The sequence below is a fragment of the Oncorhynchus keta genome, chromosome 4 (genome assembly GCF_023373465.1).
Source record: "Oncorhynchus keta strain PuntledgeMale-10-30-2019 chromosome 4, Oket_V2, whole genome shotgun sequence".
Taxonomy (NCBI): domain Eukaryota; kingdom Metazoa; phylum Chordata; class Actinopteri; order Salmoniformes; family Salmonidae; genus Oncorhynchus; species Oncorhynchus keta.
Window position 1 is genome coordinate 14,936,819 of NC_068424.1, and position 25,193 is coordinate 14,962,011.

Genomic DNA, 25,193 nt, shown 5'->3' on the forward strand with positions numbered 1-25,193 from the left:
AATTTCTGAAGACATGTTTTTGCTTTGTCATTATGGGGTATTATGTGTAGATTGCTGTGGTAGCAGAATCAGAATCCTTTAGGTAACATTGATAAATAAGATGTTTTATTAATTTTCATAAGTATGCTTATGTGGAAAAAGTTACTTGGGCCCAGAGAGGGGAAAGGTCGGGTTAGTCTTATCTGTGAATGTGTCTGGAAACTATTCCTAAACCATGTGAGGGGATGGGGTGATTAATGGGGAACCAGTTAGGTGGCTCCACAATGTCTGTGTGCCAGTCACTTCTCTCTGTAAGCTTGTCCAGGAGGGGTTGTATTTTTTATGGGAGTATCTAGAAATTGACAATTGATATATGCCATTGGATGAGGTAATGTTTTGGTACTATGTTGTACCAAGAATGAGATAAGAACTTTGTCTAAGAGGGCAAACTGAAGGATAATTTATAGCTAATGCTGTCTGGCTATAGGGTACTTCTTTTCTTCTGGTAAAAGGTTCTTTGTATAATGTTCCTAAGATCTGTTATTCGTCATGTGAGTTTTGATGGGTGTGTCTTGGCTATAAATGATATGAAGGACTGTTTTGTAAGCACTCTCAGAGAATTCATTTATGGACACTGAATTGATCTGAGAGTCACAGGGCTATGATGAAGCTCATATAATTAAAGATGGACTTTATGATAACTGACTTGTGTGTGGTTTGCTCTCTCATGATTTGGTAATACAGGAAATTTCCACAAAATTGCTGACATTTTTAAAAATCAATTTTTAGAATAAGGCTGTAACATAACAAAATGTGGGAAAAGTCAAGGGGTCTGAATAATTTCCGAAGGCACGGTAGTCGAGGGCTGTTGGGGCCCTGTTTCAGCGCCAGATGACAAAATCTGCACACACTCCCAGAGGTCTGCAGACTTCCTTTTGATCATTAATTTTAGAAATCGGAGAAATATCCAATACTCCAAACTGTTGCTCTAACTGTGAATGTAATTTATTGCACATAATCCTCAAATAAAATGTAGCATACATAAAATAAACAATGTACCTACATTGGGTCTAATGTGTGTGTGTGTGAGAGTGGGCTATGTTTTTCAACTCAAAAAGAGCACACACAATTTCCTCAAACTGTACACATTAAGCAATAGTGTTTTACAATATTATCAACATCACTTTGATTTGGTAGATATTTGGAGTAATTATGTAGATATTGATCATGGAAATGTAGGCATACAGTAGATATCTCCAATCCTAAAATAAAATGGAAGATTCATAAAATAAACAAGTTATTACAATTGATTTATATTGGGGATAATGTGTGTGTGTGTGTGGGAGACAGACACAGAGAGAGAGCGTGTGTGTGCATGTTTTATGTTTCCTTGTCAGCCACCCATCTCTGCATTGTCAGTCTTGATAGGCCCCATGTATGTACTTCTGTGTGAGGCTGTCAGGCAGTGGTGGAGAGCATGGCCGATCTGAAAGAGAGATGCACAAAGTGACAGTAACTATACAGGTCAACGACATGTTTGTGTGCACATCTGTTGGTGTGAGTGAGTGAGCGTATGTAATATAATTATGAATGGCCTGTATCCATCTGGGTCTCCTCAATAGTTTCTCCCTTCACGGCCAGTGTAGTAGGACCTGGTGCAGCCGGTAAATTAAATACCACAGCAGAGGACTGCTGTGACTGCAGATGAACTGCTGGGGGTGGCAGATCTAAAAGAGAAAGGCCTAGATTCAATCAGATCAAGAGTTAACCGCTGAAAGCCGACAACCGCATAGCTGAGGTGTAACTGCCTCGGAACTGTCAAATCGGTGAGCAGCTGCACCCATCCTACCTGTGTTACAAATTCAAAACGGGAAAGTTTAGGCTATACAGACATATTGATGCTCAAATTAAAAAATAATAAAATAAAATAATGAGGATTTCTATCAGACTACTCAAGGTGTAGATTACATCTCACATTCCAGTGTTCAAACTTGTAAACAGGGCTGCATGAGTTCTCTGTTAATGCGACTCCGTGCAGCCAATGGCAATGTCCGCTTTAAGTATAATGCCAGGAGCAGCTTGTGAATGACAGCTCTAACACAGTTCCACCTCAGACACCACCAAAACAACCGCTATGTGGATGTCAGCTAAAGTGGATGTGAGGTTCAGGTTGGCAGATCTTAAAGCAGGTTGGCAGATCTTAAAGCAGGTTGGCAGATCTTAAAGCAGGTTGGCAGATCTTAAAGCAGGTTGGTAGATCTTAAAGCAGGTTGGTAGATCTTAAAGCAGGTTGGCAGATCTTAAAGCAGGTTGGTAGATCTTAAAGCAGGTTGGCAGATCTTAAAGCAGGTTGGTAGATCTTAAAGCAGGTTGGTAGATCTTAAAGCAGGTTGGTAGATCTTAAAGCAGGTTGGCAGATCTTAAAGCAGGTTGGTAGATCTTAAAGCAGGTTGGCAGATCTTAAAGCAGGTTGGCAGATCTTAAAGCAGGTTGGCAGATCTTAAAGCAGGTTGGTAGATCTTAAAGCAGGTTGGTAGATCTTAAAGCAGGTTGGCAGATCTTAAGGCAGGTTGGCAGATCTTAAAGCAGGTTGGCAGATCTTAAAGCAGGTTGGTAGATCTTAAAGCAGGTTGGTAGATCTTAAAGCAGGTTGGTAGATCTTAAAGCAGGTTGGCAGATCTTAAAGCAGGTTGGTAGATCTTAAAGCAGGTTGGCAGATCTTAAAGCAGGTTGGTAGATCTTAAAGCAGGTTGGCAGATCTTAAAGCAGGTTGGTAGAGCTTAAAGCAGGTTGGTAGATCTTAAAGCAGGTTGGCAGATCTTAAAGCAGGTTGGTAGATCTTAAAGCAGGTTGGTAGATCTTAAAGCAGGTTGGTAGATCTTAAAGCAGGTTGGCAGATCTTAAAGCAGGTTGGTAGATCTTAAAGCAGGTTGGCAGATCTTAAAGCAGGTTGGTAGATCTTAAAGCAGGTTGGCAGATGACAAAACCTTGACTATACACAAACCTAAATTAAAGTGTGTGTGTGGCAACCACGCAGCAGACTTGATTTTCCCTACTGCTCATTGTACTTCCCCACGCAATCTGTGGTGTGTGTGATCTGTGTTATTGTGACTCAGATCTGAGTCAACCTGACCACATCCTCGTAGTAGGACATTCAGTGATTCTCTTTGGGGGGGGGAACTGTGTACAGTAAAAAGGATATCAAATATTCAGATCTGGATTGACAAGTACGTTAAATCATGTGACGTTACAAAACCTCTAGGGCTTTTAGTCTACACAAATTAACCCGCTGTTTGATCCTATCGCTCTCTACCGGACCTACTGTTTGATCCTGTCTCTCTCTACCGGACCTACTGTTTGATCCTGTCTCTCTCTACCGGACCTACTGTTTGATCCTGTCTCTCTCTACCGGACCTACTGTTTGATCCTGTCTCTCTCTACCGGACCTACTGTTTGATCCTGTCTCTCTCTACCGGACCTACTGTTTGATCCTGTCTCTCTCTACCGGACCTACTGTTTGATCCTGTCTCTCTCTACCGGACCTACTGTTTGATCCTGTCTCTCTCTACCGGACCTACTGTTTGATCCTGTCTCTCTCTACCGGACCTACTGTTTGATCCTGTCCCTCTCTACCGGACCTACTGTTTGATCCTGTCCCTCTCTACCGGACCTACTGTTTGATCCTGTCCCTCTCTACCGGACCTACTGTTTGATCCTGTCCCTCTCTACCGGACCTACTGTTTGATCCTGTCCCTCTCTACCGGACCTACTGTTTGATCCTGTCCCTCTCTACCGGACCTACTGTTTGATCCTGTCTCTCTCTACCGGACCTACTGTTTGATCCTGTCTCTCTCTACCGGACCTACTGTTTGATCCTGTCTCTCTCTACCGGACCTACTGTTTGATCCTGTCTCTCTCTACCGGACCTACTGTTTGATCCTGTCTCTCTCTACCGGACCTACTGTTTGATCCTGTCTCTCTCTACCGGACCTACTGTTTGATCCTGTTTCTCTGTACCGGACCTACTGTTTGATCCTGTCTCTCTCTACCGGACCTACTGTTTGATCCTGTCTCTCTCTACCGGACCTACCGTTTGATCCTGTCTCTCTCTACCGGACCTACCGTTTGATCCTGTCTCTCTCTACCGGACCTACTGTTTGATCCTGTCTCTCTCTACCGGACCTACTGTTTGATCCTGTCTCTCTCTACCGGACCTACCGTTTGATCCTGTCTCTCTCTACCGGACCTACTGTTTCAACCTCTAAATGCTCAGCTTTGAAGATCCAACTGGCATTCACTCCTGAAGTGCTGAACCATTTCACCCTCTATAACCACTGTGATTATTATTTGACCCTGCTGGTCATCTATGAACATTTAAATTCCTTGAAGAACGATCTGGCCAAAATACTGTTCTTATATAATTTCCACCAGCACAGCCAGAAGAGGACTGGCCACCCCTCAGAGCCAGGCTCCTCTCTACCCAGCACACCCAGAAGACTGGCCACCCCTCAGAGCCAGGCTCCTCTCTACCCAGCACACCCAGAAGACTGGCCACCCCTCAGAGCCAGGCTCCTCTCTACCCGGCACAGCCAGAAGACTGGCCACCCCTCAGAGCCTGGCTCCTCTCTAGGTTTCTGCCTTTCTACAGAGTTTTTCCTTACTGCTTCTACATCTGCATTGCTTGCTCTTTGGGGTTTTAGGCTGGGTATCTGTATAAGCACTTTGTGACAACTGTTGACGTAAAAGGGAATTCACAGTCGTATGAAAAAGTTTGGGCACCCCTGACAATTTCCATGATTTCCATTTATAAATAATTGGGTGTTTGAATCAGCAATTTCATTTTGATCTATCAAATAACTGATGGACACTAATATTTCAGTAGTGAAATTAGGTTTATTGGATTAACAGAAAATGTGCAATATGCATCAAAACAAAATTAGATAGGTGCATAAATTTGGGCACCCCAATAGAAAAACCACATCAATATTTAGTAGAGCCTCCTTTTGCTAAAATAACAGCCTCTAGACACTTCCCATAGCCTCTAATGAGTGTCTGGATTCTGGATGAAGGTATTTTGGACCATTCCTCCTTACAAAACATCTCCAGTTTAGTTCGGTTTGATGGTTGCCGAGCATGGACAGCCCACTTCAAATCATCCCACAGATTCTCAATGATATTCAGGTCTGGGGACTGGGATGGCCATTCCAGAACATTGTACTTGTTCCTCTGCATAAATGCCCGGGTAGATTTTGAGCAGTGTTTTGGGTTGTAGTCTTGTTGAAATATCCAGCCCCGGTGTATCTTCAACTTTGTGACTCATTCTTCAACATTATTCCCAAGAATCTGCTGATATTGAGTGGAATCCATGCGACCATCAACTTTAACAAGATTCCCAGTACCGGCACTGGCCACACAGCCACACAGCATGATGGAACCCCCACCATATTTTACCGTGGGTAGCAAGTGTTTTTCTTCGAATGCTGTGTTCTTTTGCCGCCATGCATAACGTCCCTTGTTATGACCAAATAACTCAATCTTTGTTTCATCAGTCCACAGCACCTTATTCCAAAATGAAGCTGGCTTGTCCAAATGTGCATTTGCATACCTCAAGCGACTCTGTTTGTGGCGTGTGTGCAGAAAAGGCTTCTTCCACATCACTCTCCCATACAGCTTCTCCTTGTGCAAAGTGCACTGAATTGTTGAACGATGCACAGTGACACCATCTGCAGCAGGATGATGTTGTAGGTCTTTGGAGGTGGTCTATGGGCTGTTTTTGACCGTTCTCACCATCCTTCGCCTCTCCGATATTTTACTTGGCCTGCCACTTCTGGCCTTAACAAGAACTGTGCCTGTGGTCTTCCATTTCCTCACTATGTTCCTCACAGTGGACACCGACAGCTTAAATCTCTTCAATAGCTTTTTGTAGCCTTCCTCTAAACCATAATGTTGAACAATCTCTGTTTTCAGGTCATTTGAGAGTTGTTTTGAGGCCCCCCATGTTGCTACTCTTCAGAGGAGAGTCAAAGAGAACAACAACTTGCAATTGTCCTTAAATACCTTTTCTCATGATTGGATGCACTTGTCTATGAAGTTGAAGGCTTAATGAGCTCACCAAACCAATTGTGTGTTTCAATGAATCAGTGCTGAGTAGTTACAGGTATTCAAATCAGCAGAATGACAAGGGTGCCCACATTTTTGCTTAGCCTATTTTTCACATCTGATTTAATTTCATACAACTTAATATTGCTACACTAAAAAAAATTGTCTGGACAATACCCCAGTACTCAGCTTTTATTAGAAAATGAACGGCATGCCACTGTGATAATTTTCTGTGACGACAGAGTCAATTATTATGCAGCCTCAGAGGGGTGCCCAAGCGTTTCCATATGACTGTAATTGACATGTAACTGATTGCTTGTATATGCTTCTATTCATTAACTCTACATCTAAATACAAACTTAATTTATCTTAAAATGTCCTCAATAGGATGTTGTACCTTAAGCCAACACTTTTTCCTGGGGTTTTCCTGCTGGGGACAGAGGGCTTCAAGTTTGGGAATGGATCGGGCCTAGAGAATTGGAAAATTAACAATTATTAGTGCGCACATTTATGAAATTCAATTTTGGGTTAGCGATTTATTTCAACTGATTGAGAATTACTGATAATATACTGTATTTGTCCATTTTTTTTTTTTTCCGAAATCTGCCACTGAACCATAGAATTCTATCTAGTGAGGCACACAACCGTTATGTTATTTTTGACCTGGTAAAATAAGCTATTTTCTTCAAGGGAGACCTGGCAAAGAGGGCAGAGTTCTCAAGTAACAGACGTATCCATAGCAGCAGCTATGGTATGGATGAAGACAATGTGACAACACCACAGCTGCTATGGTATGGATGAAGACAATGTGACAACACCACAGCAGCTATGGTATGGATGAAGACAATGTGACAACACCACAGCTGCTATGGTATGGATGAAGACAATGTGACAACACCACAGCAGCTATGGTATGGATGAAGACAATGTGACAACACCACAGCAGCTATGGATGAAGACAATATGGATGAAGACAATGTGACAATGTGACAACACCACAGCTGCTATGGTATGGATGAAGACAACAGCTGCTGGTATGGATGAAGACAATGTGACAACACCACAGCAGCTATGGTATGGATGAAGACAATGTGACAACACCACAGCTGCTATGGTATGGATGAAGACAATGTGACAACACCACAGCTGCTATGGTATGGATGAAGACAATGTGACAACACCACAGCTGCTATGGTATGGATGAAGACAATGTGACAACACCACAGCTGCTATGGTATGGATGAAGACAATGTGACAACACCACAGCTGCTATGGTATGGATGAAGACAATGTGACAACACCACAGCTGCTATGGTATGGATGAAGACAATGTGACAACACCACAGCTGCTATGGTATGGATGAAGACAATGTGACAACACCACAGCAGCTATGGTATGGATGAAGACAATGTGACAACACCACAGCTGCATGAATGTGTGATCTCTATAATATTAGCTCATTTAACCATTTCCAGACCAAACGAATAACAGAACAGTAGGAAGACTACTGTTGTTGTACTGTAGCCTACTGTACCCCATCACATCAACCAACTAGTATCTAGTGACAAGGCTACGTTGTTATCGTTTAGCAATGTTGTACTGTAGCCTACTGTACCCCATCACATCAACCAACTAGTATCTAGTGACAAGGCTACGTTGTTATCGTTTAGTAATGTTGTACTGTAGCCTACTGTACCCCATCACATCAACCAACTAGTATCTAGTGACAAGGCTACGTTGTTATCGTTTAGCAATGTTGTACTGTAGCCTACTGTACCCCATCACATCAACCAACTAGTATCTAGTGACAAGGCTACGTTGTTATCGTTTAGTAATGTTGTACTGTAGCCTACTGTACCCCATCACATCAACCAACTAGTATCTAGTGACAAGGCTACGTTGTTATCGTTTAGTAATGTTGTACTGTAGCCTACTGTACCCCATCACATCAACCAACTAGTATCTAGTGACAAGGCTACGTTGTTATCGTTTAGTAATGTTGTACTGAAGCCTACTGTACCCCATCACATCAACCAACTAGTATCTAGTGACAAGGCTACGTTGTTATCGTTTAGTAATGTTGTACTGTAGCCTACTGTACCCCACATCACATCAACCAACAAGTATCTAGTGACAAGGCCCCATCACATCAACCAACTAGTATCTAGTGACAAGGCTACGTTGTTATCGTTTAGTAATGTTGTACTGAAGCCTACTGTACCCCATCACATCAACCAACCAATCTAGTGACAAGGCTACGTTGTTATCGTTTAGTAATGTTGTACTGTAGCCTACTGTACCCCATCACATCAACCAACAAGTATCTAGTGACAAGGCTACGTTGTTATCGTTTAGTAATGTTGTACTGTAGCCTACTGTACCCCATCACATCAACCAACTCTAACAAGGCAACTAGTATCTAGTGACTGTACCCCATCACATCAACCAACTAGTATCTAGTGACAAGGCTACGTTGTTATCGTTTAGTAATGTTGTACTGTAGCCTACTGTACCCCATCACATCAACCAACAAGTATCTAGTGACAAGGCTACGTTGTTATCGTTTAGTAATGTTGTACTGAAGCCTACTGTACCCCATCACATCAACCAACTAGTGACAAGGCTACGTTGTTATCGATTAGTAATGTTGTACTGTAGCCTACTGTACCCCATCACATCAACCAACTAGTATCTAGTGACAAGGCTACGTTGTTATCGTTTAGCAATGTTGTACTGTAGCCTACTGTACCCCATCACATCAACCAACTAGTATCTAGTGACAAGGCTCTAGTGACAAGGCTCACGTGACAAGGCTGTTATCGTTTAGTAATGTTGTACTGTAGCCTACTGTACCCCATCACATCAACCAACTAGTATGACAAGGCTACGTTGTTATCGTTTAGTAATGTTGTACTGTAGCCTACTGTACCCCATCACATCAACCAACTAGTATCTAGTGACAAGGCTACGTTGTTATCGTTTAGTAATGTTGTACTGTAGCCTACTGTACCCCATCACATCAACCAACTAGTATCTAGTGACAAGGCTACGTTGTTATCGTTTAGTAATGTTGTACTGAAGCCTACTGTACCCCATCACATCAACCAACTAGTATGTAGTGACAAGGCTACTTTGTTATCGTTTAGTAATGTTGTACTGTAGCCTACTGTATCACATAATCAACCAACTTGCCAACTAGTAATGACAAGTGTTGTCATTCAGTAATACTATAACAGTATTGTAGCCTGCTGTGCACCACATTAACCAGCTACTTTAATTATCTAGCTAACGTTAGCTACAAAGATGGAGACATCCACATAGGAGATTAGCTGGTGTTGTTAGCATTAGCTAGCTAGCATGTTAGCTATCAAACTATGTTAAGCCATGCTTATATAGTAAGATAAGACCAATCGGACTGAAATATTTAACAGGCTGAATGTAAATGTATGTGACTCACTAGCTAAAACTTTAGCTTGCTAGCTCAGTGACTGCTGCTGGGCGAATAAATATGCACCTCTTCCTGTTTACAGTTCCCTATGCAAAATCAGACGAGCGCCACAAAACCAACCAGTGGCCAGACGTATATTACACCCGGGTCATTTTAGAAACCCTGCCACATCGCGCCAGCCACGCCAAAGGTTGCATGTTGAATCTAGTGATAGAAAGTTGTTTTTGAGATGTTTGTTTTAAGCCTATCCCAAACCTTAACCATTCAGAGTTAATGCCTAAACAGAACCTTAAACACTTAGAAATTTGGAACAATTTAGAAAATTGATGTTCGACAAACATGGATGAGCGTCTAATTCTGACAGCTGGAAGCACACACACACACACACACACACACACACACACACACACACACACACACACACACACACACACACACACACACACACACACACACACACACGCGCAGAGAGACACGCACACACACGCAGAGAGCCACGCACACACACACGCGCGCAGAGAGACATGCACACACACACGCGCGCGCAGAGAGACACGCGCACACACACACACACGCGCGCAGAGAGACACGCACACACACCTATTACCTATTAACGTAAATAATTTGCGGTGAGGGTGTTTAATTTGCATCCCCAAAATTATTTTACCTCCAAATCAATCCCTTCACTCCCTCCCTCTTTTCAGATGAATGAGTTTACAAGGAGCCTGAGCACTGTTATTTTGAATTAAATGTTTTTGCTCTAGCAATATTACCACCCACATACCCAGGTTCTCCCTCCCTCCCTCTCTACTCTCTTCCCTCCCCTCTTTCACCCCCCCACTCTTTGTTGTTTGTCATTATGCCAAAGACATCTTGTCATTTGCTGCTTCATACCTCAACACCTCCAATTAATCTAACTCCTATGAGTCACACACAAACACAGACGCACTTAATCAAGCTCGTTTGTCACCGCAGTACGGATGTAATGAACTGACTGACAGACTGAACGTATGGGGTTTAACACAGAGGTGAACACAACCTTGTCAAGGACCCTTACACTAACATGTGTAACTAAAGTGTTTTGAAGACTTGACTGGGTGCATGTGTGTTGCATCATGGCATGTCAGTACCACAGTAATATCACGGCACCAAAACGTCATGATACTTATGATACCAACATTAGAATACTGTACAGTCGTGGCCAAAAGTTGAGAATGACACAAATATACATTTTCACAAAGTCTGCTGCCTCAGTTTGTATGATGGCAAATTGCATATACCGTAATTTCCGGACTATAAGCCGCTACTTTATTCCCACGCTTTGAACCTCGCGGTTTATACAATGACTCCGCTAATTTATGGATTTTTCCCGCTTTCACAAGATTCATGCCGCCGCCAAAAAACTGAGCACCGTCACATAATGTGACGTGAATCGAGCGCGCTCAAACTTCCCATCATTCTGATTACGGTAGTCATTTTGTCACCCTCATCATGGCAAAGACACGGAGAAATGCATATGATGCAGCTTTCAAGTTGAAGGCGATCGATCTGGCTGTTGGAAAAGGAAATGGGAGTTGCTGCACGGGAGCTTGGCCTTAATGAGTCGATGATAAGACGTTGGAAACAGCAGCGTGAGGAACTGACTCAGTGCAAAAAGACAACAAAGGCTTTCAGAGGGAAGAAAAGCAGATGGACCAAAGTATTTGCAGCCACTCGACATCAGTGTAAATCGTGCATTTAAGGTGGCGCTACTTGTTCAGTGGGAGGCTTGGATGACAAGTGGGGATGAATCCATCACTAAAACGGGCCGCATGCGAAGAGCAACTTATGGTCAAGTCTGCCAGTGGGTCCTGACAGCGTGAAGCATTGTCAAAAAATCCACTATCATCAACGGGTTTGGAAAGGCTGGACTGCTGCGTGTTGAAGGGGCAGCATGAGCTCAGCGGGGTATTTGCCTCCGGATGAAAGTGACGAGAGCGACAATGAAAACGATCCAACATCGGATGAAGCAATTCTGAGGCTATTCAACTCCGACACCGAAGGAGATGACTTCAGTGGTTTCAGTGCACAGGAGGAGGAAGATAGTGACCAAGTTCATTTGTTTCAATGTACCGGTAGGCACCTGCGGCTTATAGACATGTGCGGCTTATTTATATGTTTTAATAATTCAGTGGGTGCGGTTTATATTCAGGTGCGCTAATAGTCCAGCAATTACGGTACTCCAGAATGTTATGAAGAGTGATCAGATGAATTGCAATTAATTGCAAAGTCCCTCTTTGCCAAGCAAATTAACTGAATCCCCCAAAAACATTTCCACGGCATTTCAGCCCTGCCACAAAATGACCAGCTGACATCATGTCAGTGATTCTCTCGTTAACACAGGTGTGAGTGTTGACGAGGACAAGGTTGGAGATCACTCTGTCATGCTGATTGAGTTCGAATAACAGACTGGAAGCTTCAAAAGGAGGGTGGGGCTTGGAATCATTGTTCTTCCTCTGTCAACCATGGTTACCTGCAAGGAAGTATTGAAGTAGCGAGCAATACTGACAGCCTACATATCATAATATGTATATATATACATAGGAGGAGTGTGTTTGTGGGAGAGAGTGGTGTGTGTTTATAAGAGTGAGGGAGACGGAGTGTGTGTCTCTTAACTGAAGAGTTAACAAGGTTTAATGCAGTGTTTTCCCCTTACTGTGACACATTGACATTCAGATCATTATGCATGTATATTCCTTCCATCCATTCCTTCAGCCAAGTTACATTTGCTAATGTGAGCAAATCAGCCATTCTATGCAGTATTCTATTAAACACTGAACAGTGTGAAGTTAAATTCAATGTGTTGTACTGAGTGGAAGTGTGAGGTCAAGCATTTCGCTACACTTGCATTAACATCTTCTAACCATGTGTGTGTGACAAATACAAATTTGATTTGATTTGATTTTCAGTGCCAGGTTTTTGGAGAACGTTTTCGAAATCAGGAACAAGCGCCCGGGGGACGGCACGATACTACTTGGTATCATGATACTTGGCCTGATATTGTATGTAAAATGTTGGTGTCGTGAAAACACTAGTGTGTGCGTATAGTTACCGGCCGTAGCAGGTAGGCCAGACTGCATCTCTGTAGAAACACCAGAGGTAGTTGTGTCATGGGCGTGGTACAGTCTCTACTGAAGCCATGGTCTGGTCAAACCTTCCTGTCAGCCAGACCACCCAGGGTCACTATAGTATCCACTTGGAGAGAGAGACCGAGAATAGTTATCATCTGAAGGTCTTACCTTGGAGCATTGGTGTCTTCTTTGGACCATGGGAAAGAGTCCCCCATACTGACCCCCCAACATTACCTCCAGCAGCATTTGTTCTCCAACTCGACTTAAGACCACTTTTGAAGTCTGAAAATATCCTACAAACTGTGATTGCCATTTTAAGTCAGGAAGGAGAAAAGTGTAGTCTTTAGATGGAAAGGTTGACATATTTTTATATCTTGAAATATCTGGAGAGCCATCGAAATAACTATAATTTACCCAAACCCCTCCCTCTCTCTCCCCCTCTCTGACCTCACACTTCTATCTGTCCACCTGCTCTCCCTTATTCCCTACCTCTATTTTTCCAGTCTCTCTCGGGTAAATACATACTTTTTGACAGCATCCCATCTAATTTAAACAAAACTTTCCATACATGTTTGCCTCACAAGTCCTCAACTGGCAGCTTTATTAAATAGTACCTGCAAAACACCAGTCTCAACGTCAACAGTAAAGAGGCGACTCCGGGATGCTGGCCTTCTAAGCAGAGTTGCAAAGAAAAAGCCATATCAGACTGGCCAATAAAAAGAAAAGATTAAGATGGGCAAAAGCACACAGACACCGGACAGAGGAACTCTGCCTAGAAGGCCAGCATCCCGGAGTCGCCTCTTTACTGTTAATGTTGAGACTGGTGTTTTGCAGGTACTATTTAATAAAGCTGCCAGTTGAGGACTTATGAGGCATCTATTTCTCAAACTATACTCTCTAATGTACTTGTCCTCTTGCGCAGTTGTGCACCGGGGCCTCCCACTCCTCTTTCTATTCTGGTTAGAACCAGTTAGTGCTGTTCTGTGAAGGGAGGAGTACACAGCATTGTACGAGATCTTCAGTTTCTTGGCAATTTCTCGCATGGAATAGCCTTCATTTCTCAGAACAAAAATAGACTGACGAGTTTCAGAAGAAAGTTCTTTGTTTCTGGCCATTTTAAGTCTGTAATCGAACCCACAAATGCTGATGCTCCAGATACTCAACTAGTCTAAAGAAGGTTTGTCTAATGATCAAATAGCCTTTTAAAATTATAAACTTGGATTAGCTAACACAACGTTCCATTGGAACACAGGAGTGATGGTTGCTGATAATGGACCTCTGCACGCCTATGTAGATATTTCATTAAAAATCAGCCGTTTCCAGCTACAATAGTCATTTACAACATTAACAATGTCTACACCGTATTTCTGATCAATTTGATGCTATTTTAATGGACAAAATACATAGCTTTTCTTTCAAAAACAAGGACATTTCTAAGTGACCCCAAACTTTTAAATGGTAGTGTATATTTCTTCCACATTCACATACATTGTAGCTTAGACCCTATTACACATCTGAAGTTTTTGTCTTGTGCCCACAATAGGTTGATACACAACGTGCTCTTGGTGTGTGTCATTTTAATCATATAAATATAAGGAATAGAAGGGGCCTATCCCTTCAGACCACTGTAATTTAGCAGGTACACCATTGAAATGTTATGTTCTAATTACGACCACAAATATGGCCACCACCATCAAATGTCAACTTAAATGGTCTATTCTATTATCTATATTTCCTATGGAGGTTTGACTTTATAATAAATAAAGAAATACCATTAAAGTCAACATTCTCTGATGTCTGGACAGCCAACCATTTTTCTGATACCATTTGAAAGTAGCAATTTAAATGCTATTCCCATTTTAGTACATTTATCAGCCAAAACATGACACCCATCCTGTAGGCCTGATCACCAACAACGACGAGACAGCATATAGGGAGGAGGTCAGAGACCTGGCCGTGTGGTGCCAAGACAAATCAAAGTTTATTTGTCATGTGCGCCCAATACAACAGGTGTAGGTAGACCTTACATTGAAATGCTTACTTGCAGGCTCTAACCAATAGTGCAAAAAGGGTATTAGGTGAACAATAGCTAGGTAAAGAAATAAAACAGTAAAAAGACAGGCTACATACAGTAGCGAGGCTATAAAAGTAGCGAGGCTACATACAGTAGCTAGGCTATAAAAGTAGCGAGGCTACATACAGTAGCGAGGCTATAAAAAGTAGCTAGGCTATAAAAGTAGGCTACAGTAGCTAGGCTATAAAAGCGAGGCTACATACAGGCTATAAAAGTAAGTAGCTGAGGCTACAAAAGTAGCGAGCGAGGCTATAAAAGTAGCTAGGCTATAAAAGTAGCGAGGCTACATACAGTAGCTAGGCTATAAAAGTAGCGAGGCTACATACAGTAGCTAGGCTATAAAAGTAGCGAGGCTACATACAGTAGCTGTAGGCTATAAAAGTAGCGAGGCTATATACAGTAGCTAGGCTATAAAAGTAGCGAGGCTACATACAGTAGCTAGGCTATAAAGTATAATACAGTAGCTAGGCTATAAAAGCTACATACAGTAGCTAGGCTATAAAAGTAGCGAGGGCTATATACAGTAGCTAGGCTATAAATAAAGTAGCGAGGCTACATACAGTAGCTGGGCTAGGCTATAAAACAGTAGCTAGGCTATAAAAGTAGCGAGGCTACATACAGTAGCTAGGCTATAAAAGTAGCGAGGCTATATACAGTAGCTAGGCTATAAAAGTAGCGAGGCTACATACAGTAGCTAGGCTATAAAAGTAGCGAGGCTACATACAGTAGCTAGGCTATAAAAGTAGCGAGGCTACATACAGTAGCTAGGCTATAAAAGTAGCGAGGCTACATACAGTAGCTAGGCTATAAAAGTAGCGAGGCTACATACAGTAGCTAGGCTATAAAAGTAGCGAGGCTACATACAGTAGCGAGGCTATAACAGTAGCGAGGCAACAGTTAGTCAGGCTGATTGTGGTAGTATGTACATGCATATATGATGAACAGAGACAACAACCTCTCCCTCAATGTGATCAAGACAAAGGAGATGATTGTGGACTACAGGAAAAGGAGGACCGAGCACGCCCCCATTCTCATCAATGGGGCTATAGTGGAGCAGGTTGAGAGCTTCAAGTTCCTTGGTGTCCACATCACCAACAAACTAACATGGTCCAAGCACACCAAGACAGTTGTGAAGAGGGCATGACAAAACCTATTCCCCCTCAGGGGACTGAAAAGATTTGGCATGGGTTCTCAGATCCTCAAAAGGTTCTACAGCTCCACCATCAAGAGTATACTGACTGGTTGCATCACTGCCTGGTAAGGCAACTGCTCGGCCTCTGACCGCAAGGCACTACAGAGGACAGTGTGAACGGCCCAGTACATCACTGGGGCCAAGCTTCCTGCCACCCAGGACCTCTATACCAGGTGGTGTCAGAGGAAGGACCTACAAATTGTCCAAAGACTCAAGCCACCCTAGTCATAGACTGTTCTCTCTGCTACCACACGGCAAGCGGTCCCTGAGCCCCAAGTCAAGGTCCAAGAGACTTCGAAACAGCTTCTACCCACAAGCCACAAGACTCCTGAACATTTAATCGAATGGATACTCAGACTATTTGCATTTCCTCCCTCCCCTCTTTTACGCTGCTGCTGCTGCTATTCCCCGTTATCTTCTATGAGTAGTCACTTTAATAACTACCTACATGTATATATTACCTCGACTCTGCATCGGTACCCCCTGTATATAGCCTCGCTATTGTTATTTTGCTCTTAATTACTTGTTACTTTATTTATTTATTTTATTTGTAGGTATTTTTCTTAAAGCTGCACTGTTGGTTAATAAGGGCTTGTAAGTATTCCCTTCACAGTATGGTTGTATTCGGCACATGTTACAAATAACATTTGATTGATTTTGTTGTGTCTCAACCAATGGAGGTCACAACACAGAAACCTCAGATTACGTAAAATAGAGTCTAAGCTACAACATATGTTCACACGTTTTTAGATCATTGACATTAAATGTACCAAAAATGACTACGTTTTTTAGAAATTATAAAATAGTTTGACAACCCTGTTTGTAAGATTTTAAATGATATCAATCTCAACCTTTTATCTTTTTAAGCAATGAAGGGTGGGGTTAAATGGGTCAACTTTCAGCACCTTTATCTCTTCAATGTTCTGGCACTCAGTTCCCAAAAAGTCACATTCTGAGCATTTCTACAACGGGCAAATATGTATGGAAGGTAAGTGATTAAATTCAAATGGATTTACCCTCTCTTCAATATAGCTCTCCCGCTCTGCCGCTCTGCCTCTCGCCATCCCCTCTCTTTCATTAGCTCTTCTCCCTGAGAGTGTTCTGAAGGACACAATGCAGCAGAGAGGATTCAACGTGTGCAACCGTTTTACATATATACACACATATGCTGTTCTAGCTCATGTTCTCTACGGAACTGTAAACCATAGGGGAGCAGGTAGCCTAGCGGTTAAGAGCTTTTGAGCCCGAGCCGATTAGGTGAAAAATCTGCCGATGTGCCCTTGAGCAAGGCACTTATCCCCTTATTGCTCTTGTAAGTGGCTCTGGATAAGAGCGTCTGTTAAATGATTCATATGTAAAAATGTAAATGAGCACAAACACTACCATACTGGCTGACACTCCACGACACCTTGACCCTGGTTACGGTATGATAATGACAGAGGCAGGGATTGTCTTTATTTACATCTTTCATCTATGCCCTTGGCCACAAATAAACACATTTAGAATTGTGACTATTGAGGTAAAAATCCACATCTGTCAAACAACCACACACAACAGAGGACAGCTTTAGAAAAACACTTTTCTCTTATAAGGATGCTTGCACACCAAACTGCTTCAGAAATAATTTATCTGAATGACAGTGTTCTGTAAACAAGCGTTGCCAAGCTACAGTCCTTGGAGACAGAGAAAGATTAGAAAACAGAAAGAAAGTATTATGTTAAATCTTTGTTGCAACTTCAGCGCCTTTAACCACAGCCTAGAATAAGACAGACAGGTAACAGCACAGACAGACACAAATGGAAACAGGACAAACCAATGGCCTATATTATACAACTTATGTAACCTCCGAACAAGTACTAGCCTGATCCTAGATCTGCATGTGCTTTAGCCAACCGCTCTGACTGCTGTTGTCATGGTTGATGTACAGGTCTGGGACCAGGCTACTGAAGTACATTACGTAGCACTACCTACTTTAGCTCCTACAAATCTACACACAGTGCTCTGTCTCTCACTATTGAGCGATTATACAAATAATCAGGGATGCAATTTTCACTGGGGATGGGGGGGGGGGCATGATTTGCATATTTGCCCCCCCCCCAGATTTATCATTGCACTGTGATACACAATCCGGCTCCAGTGTGCTTTAGGACCATGCTGACTCCTCAGAACGGTCAGGTAGGCGGTTCTCCGGTTTCAGCTGGCAGAATTTAGGACCACTCAGACACCACAGAGCGTGCAGACAGGCTGTGTGAAGGCAAAGCATTTGAAAGGCTGGCATATTGGACCAGTACAGAGGCAGCTAGTGTCTGTATTGCTCGTGTCTGTATTGAGCTTTTTCTCTGATTTGTTAAAGCGAGCAGTGCAGAAACTGGCTACTTTTCACATTGAAACAGTATAAACGTGTCCCAGCAGGTTCAGACAGCCAGGGAAGACCAATCTACAGAGCCAGGGTTTGTTTAGCAGTATATTATAACAATCAGTGAATTGATACAAAGTCCCATCTTGAATTGATGGGTAGACCTACAGTAACTACAGGACAGAAGTTTACAGTCTGGAATCTGGGAATAATGTTCATTTTAATTATTGAACCATTGATTCTATCCATGGATAATATAATGTACACCAAGGTAACTCTTTGTCATGAGCAGGATCAGATGGGAAGCAAGTGTGTGACAGAGCAGAAGTGAACTGATGCAACACTATTCTCTCTGTGCAGCAAACACTGGACAACACAGAAGCTTCAAAGAGGATCTATTTTAAGGCAGTCTGACAAACCTATACAGTTGATTCCCAAACTGTATCAGGGGTTGTACTTCTCAGGCTGGAGGTGTAAAACACAAAAAGGGGACATATTTGCATAGTTTATGGTCTCGTGAAGGATGGATGAATTCTAGCGAATACTCTGTTATTTTATCTCAGCATGTCTACAGATTCTCCCTGTTTTTGTTTGCTTGGAAACGTTGATACTGGTGATTTATCAGAAGAAACTTTGTAACCGAGCATTCATAGCAGTTCCATGAATTATAAGGCTTATCCTCCCACAATGTCAAGTTATGTATCATTTGATTTGATTTATTACAAGATTAAAGGTAACCTGGGTAACTTTCATAAGGTCTGGATGTGTTATACGGAATGCAGTATGACTAAAGGAGTCTGTATTGAAAACAGGCTCACGTCAAGGGAGATACAGATTTAGGATAATCCCAAACTGCTGGGCTGCTCATTCCTGGCCCTGGGGGTCTGCTGTACTGTTGTCACTCTGGCCTTGACCTAACACACCTGAAACCAATAATGAATGTTTCACTAAGATCCTAAAGCTGAGTGGGGTGTGTTGGGTTAGGGCGCTTCATGGCCGTGGACCCCTGGGGGCAGGACAGGGTGACTCAGCTACATTGTGTTCAAGTAAAAAAGACCTCTACAGTACTATTAGTCCAATGATATGAATTACACTGAACAAAAATATAGTTCAGTCTTATCAATCACTTAAACATAATTAATATTGATCTCTTACCTATCTTAATGACTGTGGGCTAAATACAGACGGCTAGAAGGGTCATGGGTCATATTATATTGTGTAGAAATGCAGGAAATTAGCTTAAGATTGGGAGGACCTCCAGATCACCTGTCAAATTATGCCCCCCTGTTCCCCCCTGTTCTGTCTGATATTCTGGCATTGAGAATGTTATGTGATAATGTAATAATGTGACAATGTGGTGATATGACAATGTAATGTTGTGACAATGTGATGATATGACAATGTAATGTTATGGCAATGTAAGGGTATGACAATGTAATGGTATGGCAATGTAATGGTATGGCAATGTAATGGTATGACAATGTAATGTTATGGCAATGTAATGGTATGACAATGTAATGTTATGGCAATGTAAGGGTATGACAATGTAATGGTAGGACAATGTAATGACGTGACAATGTGATGTTATAATGTGATAATGTTATAATGTGATAATGTTATAGTGTGATAATGTTATAGTGTGATAATGTTATGCAATAATGTTTTGCGATAATGTTATAGTGTGATCATGTTATAGTGTTATAGTCTTAATGGTTGTACAGTCGTCTCAAATAAAACTGTGAAGGACCTCGGCGTTACTCTGGACCCTGATCTCTCTTTTGAAGAACATATCAAGACTGTTTCAAGGACAGCTTTTTTCCATCTACGAAACATAGCAAAATCAGAAACTTTCTGTACAAAAATGATGTAGAAAAATTAATCCATGCTTTTGTCACTTCTAGGTTAGACTACTGCAATGCTCTACTTTCCGGCTACCCGGATAAAGCACTAAATAAACTTCAGTTAGAGCTAAATACGGCTGCGAGAATCCTGACGAGAACCAAAAAATGTGATCATATTACTCCAGTGCTAGCCTCTCTACACTGGCTTCCTGTCAAGGCAAGGGCTGATTTCAAGGTTTTACTGCTAACCTACAAAGCATTACATGGGCTTGCTCCTACCTATCTCTCTGATTTGGTCCTGCCGTACATACCTACACGTACGCTACGGTCACAAGACGCAGGCCTCCTAATTGTCCCTAGAATTTCTAAGCAAACAGCTGAAGGCAGGGCTTTCTCCTATAGAGCTCCATTTTTATGGAATGGTCTGCCTACCCATGTGAGAGACGCAAACTCGGTCTCAACCTTTAAGTCTTTACAGAAGACTCATCTCTTCAGTGGGTCATATGATTGAGTGTAGTCTAGCCCAGGAGTGTGAAGGTGAACGCAAAGGCTCTGGAGCAACGAACCGCCCTTGCTGTCTCTGCCTGGCCGGTTCCCCTCTTTCCACTGGGATTCTCTGCCTCTAACCCTATTACAGGGGCTGAGTCACTGGATTACAAGGGCTCTTTCATACCATCCCTAGGAGGGGTGCGTCACTTGAGTGGGTTGAGTCACTGATGTGATCTTCCTGTCTGGGTTGGCGCCCCCCCCCTTGGGTTGTGCCGCGGCGGAGATCTTTGTGGGCAATACTCTGCCTTGTCTCAGGATGGTAAGTTGGTGGTTGAAGATATCCCTCTAGTGGTGTGGGGGCTGTGCTTTGGCAAAGTGGGTGGGAGTATATCCTTCCTGTTTGGCCCTGTCCGAGGGTGTCATCGGATGGGGCCACAGTGTCTCCTGACCCCTCCTGTCTCAGCCTCCAGTATTTATGCTGCAGTAGTTTATGGGTCGGGGGCTAGGGTCAGTTTGTTATATCTGGAGTACTTCTCCTGTCCTATCAGGGTGTCCTGTGTGAATTTAAGTATGCTCTCTCTAATTCTCTCTTTCTCTCTTTCTTTCTCTCTCTCGGAGGACCTGAGCCCTAGGACCATGCCTAAGGACTACCTGACATGATGACTCCTTGCTGTCCCCAGTCCACCTGGCTGTGCTGCTGCTCCAGTTTCAACTGTTCTGCCTGTGGTTATTATTATTTGACCATGCTGGTCATTTATGAACATTTGAACATCTTGGCCATGTTCTGTTATAATCTCCACCCGGCACAGCCAGAAGAGGACTGGCCACCCCACATAGCCTGGTTCCTCTCTAGGTTTCTTCCTAGGTTTAGGCCTTTCTAGGGAGTTTTTCCTAGCCACTGTGCTTCTACACCTGCATTGCTTGCTGTTTGAGGTTTTAGGCTGGGTTTCTGTACAGCACTTTGAGATATCAGCTGATGTACGAAGGGCTATATAAATCAATTTGATTTGATTTAGTGTGATAATGTTATAGTGTGATAATGTTATAGTGTGATAATGTTATATTGTGATAATATGATGTAATACTTTTGTGATGACTGTCAGAGGGATGAATCTAATGACGATCATTAGTCTTAATTCCCATAAATCCGTCTGGCTGGAAACCTGCCAGATATGGACTGTTACAGTACATTGTGGTTACTCACTATACTGTCTATTTCATCGTTGTCAAGCTCAGGCTTTAAACACTGCTACAGATGATTTGTATACCTTCAGCACAGGGAGGTTAGATAATACTCAAGAGAAGAACAAACAGAAGGTTAAAAGGGATGTTTTGGCACAAAGCTCAGAGTTCGAGGATAGATGGACTGATTCTGTCTCAGTGATTAACTAGACAGACTGTTTGAAGACACTGGTTCGCTGGCTGAGTGACAGTTCATCAGGGACCCTGTCTGTGTGTGTGTGTGTGTGTGTGTGTGTGTGTGTGTGTGTGTGTGTGTGTGTGTGTGTGTGTGTGTGTGTGTGTGTGTGTGTGTGTGTGTGTGTGTGTGTGTGTGTGTGTGTGTGTGTGTGTGTGTGTGTGTGTGTGTGTGTGTGTGTGTGTGTGTGTGTGTGTGTGTGTGTGTGTACGTCTCTCAACTGTCAGAGAGGATGTGTGTTTGTCCGAGTGTTATTCTCCCCAAATCCCTCAATGCACACATGGACCTTCCACTCTTAACCACCATCACACACACACACACACAGAAACAGAAAGGTGTAAATAACCTGACAGAGGAAGGAGAGGGGGAGGACATGGGAGGGAGAAGAGGAGGATTACCCTAAGCGGTTGTCTTTTGATCTCCTCCACCATGATGGCCAGACATCTAGTGAAGTCAGTCAGCTCCTGATCTGCTGTCTCTATCAACCGACACTTCTAGAAGGAGGAGGGAGGGGGGTGAGACAGACAAACAGAGAGAGATAAACAGAGAGATACAGAGAGGCAAAAATAGCAAAACTCCCTCTTTATTCTGTGAATAATGTGCGTCTCTGAGCGCTCTCAAACACACACTATGTTCCAGTGAATGCCCTTAAAAAGGTAGTTCATTCCAGGTGAGGTAGGCTCCATCTTATGCCCCCCTTCACCCCCTGAAGAACACCACTTTCCCTCCCTGCTCTCTCTTTCATTTATGTAGAGTTATGCACATCTCCTGAAACACCTCAAAGCCCCTAGATCTGTTTCACAATTCTCAAAGATGAACATTACCATAGCTTGTGATTCTCTCTGAGTAACATTAGACTAAATACAACCGTATTCTCTCTAGCATCACCATGACATTATGCAGGCAGATCCTGGAAGGACATGTGTTTTTGTTGTTAGTTTCTCTACTTAGTGATTGTCCAGCTGTCCAGGTGTAAATCCGTCTCTGATTAGAAGGAAAAGTTGACTGTGGGTCTTATCACCATGAGCGATGTACCTCTAATATCATTACCATAATGCAGAGAATAACGGCTGATCATTGTTAAATTGGTTCATTCTCCTGGAGGACAGAGAACACCGTGGTTCATTCTCCTGGAGGACAGAGAACACTGTTATTAACTGGTTCATTCTCCTGGAGGACAGAGAACACTGTTATTAACGGGTTCATTCTCCTGGAGGACAGAGAACACTGTTATTAACGGGTTCATTCTCCTGGAGGACAGAGAACACTGTTATTAACGGGTTCATTCTCCTGGAGGACAGAGAACACTGTTATTAACTGGTTCATTCTCCTGGAGGACAGAGAACACTGTTATTAACTGGTTCATTCACTCTGGATAAGAGCGTCTGCTAAATGACTTAAATGTAAATGTAATGTAAATGTTCATTCTCCTGGAGGACAGAGAACACTGTTATTAACTGGTTCATTCTCATGGAGGACAGAGAACACTGTTATTAACTGGTTCATTCTCATGGAGGACAGAGAACACTGTTATTAAAGGGTTCATTCTCCTGGAGGACAGAGAACACTGTTATTAACTGGTTCATTCTCCTGGAGGACAGAGAACACTGTTATTAACGGGTTCATTCTCCTGGAGGACAGAGAACACTGTTTTAACGGGTTCATTCTCCTGGAGGACAGAGAACACTGTTATTAACGGGTTCATTCTCCTGGAGGACAGAGAACACTGTTATTAACTGGTTCATTCTCCTGGAGGACAGAGAACACTGTTATTAACGGGTTCATTCTCCTGGAGGACAGAGAACACTGTTATTAACTGGTTCATTCTCCTGGAGGACAGAGAACACTGTTATTCACGGGTTCATTCTCCTGGAGGACAGAGAACACTGTTATTAACTGGTTCATTCTCCTGGAGGACAGAGAACACTGTGGTTCATTCTCCTGGAGGACGGAGAACACTGTTATTAACTGGTTCATTCTCCTGGAGGACAGAGAACACTGTTATTAAAGGGTTCATTCTCCTGGAGGACAGAGAACACCGTTATTAACGGGTTCATTCTCCTGGAGGACAGAGAACACTGTTATTAACTGGTTCATTCTCCTGGAGGACAGAGAACACTGTTATTAACGGGTTCATTCTCCTGGAGGACAGAGAACACTGTTATTAACTGGTTCATTCTCCTGGAGGACAGAGAACACTGTTATTAACTGGTTCATTCTCCTGGAGGACAGAGAACACTGTTATTAACGGGTTCATTCTCCTGGAGGACAGAGAACACTGTGGTTCATTCTCCTGGAGGACAGAGAACACCGTGGTTCATTCTCCTGGAGGACAGAGAACACTTATTTACACTAGTCATCATGGTGGGTCCTCATGGTGGGGTCCTCATGGTGGGGTCCTCATGGTGGGGTCCTCATGGTGGGGTCCTCATGGTGGGGTCCTCATGGTGGGGTCATCATGGTGGGGTCCTCATGGTGGGGTCATCATGGTGGGGTCATCATGGTGGGGTCCTCATGGTGGGGTCATCATGGCTGGGTACCGGTCTCATTGTTCAGTGGTGATGTTATAGAGGTGGTTGGCCTCCCCACCTACAGAGACCTGCAGTAGACCTACAGAGACCTGCAGTAGACCTACAGTAGACCTACAGAGACCTGCAGTAGACCTGCAGTAGATCTACAGAGACCTGCAGTAGACCTACAGTAGACCTGCAGTAGATCTACAGAGACCTGCAGTAGACTTACAGTAGACCTACAAAGACCTTCAGTAGACCTACAAAGACCTTCAGTAGACCTACAGAGACCTTCAGTAGACCTACAGAGACCTGCAGTAGACCTACAGTAGACCTGCAGTAGACCTACAGTAGACCTGCAGTAGACCTACAAAGACCTTCAGTAGACCTACAGAGACCTGCAGTAGACCTACAGAGACCTTCAGTAGACCTACAGAGACCTGCAGTAGACCTACAGAGACCTGCAGTAGACCTACAGAGACCTTCAGTAGACCTACAGAGACCTGCAGTAGACCTACAGTAGACCTGCAGTAGATCTACAGTAGACCTACAGAGACCTGCAGTAGACCTACAGTAGACCTACAAAGACCTACAGTAGACCTACAGAGACCTACAGTAGACCTACAGTAGACCTACAGTAGACCTACAGAGACCTGCAGTAGACCTACAGAGACCTG

At 43.1% G+C, this 25,193-nt stretch overlaps 1 long non-coding RNA gene across 8 annotated transcripts; it reads right to left on the reverse strand.

The window, feature by feature from the left end:
- Positions 1-742: 742 nt before the first annotated feature.
- LOC118372789 (uncharacterized) lies at positions 743-24,903 on the reverse strand. Of its 8 annotated transcripts, none has more exons than XR_008098418.1 (8): positions 24,358-24,896; positions 22,405-22,500; positions 16,920-17,004; positions 12,619-12,761; positions 4,130-6,547; positions 4,002-4,065; positions 3,778-3,937; positions 743-3,585 (listed from the first exon to the last, which is right to left on the reverse strand). It is a non-coding gene; the product is annotated as an uncharacterized LOC118372789 (long non-coding RNA). The 8 variants fall into 8 exon arrangements; XR_008098399.1 differs by having other exon boundaries at positions 3,778-3,969; positions 24,358-24,893; XR_008098429.1 differs by lacking the exon at positions 4,002-4,065 and having other exon boundaries at positions 24,358-24,895.
- Positions 24,904-25,193: the final 290 nt, after the last annotated feature.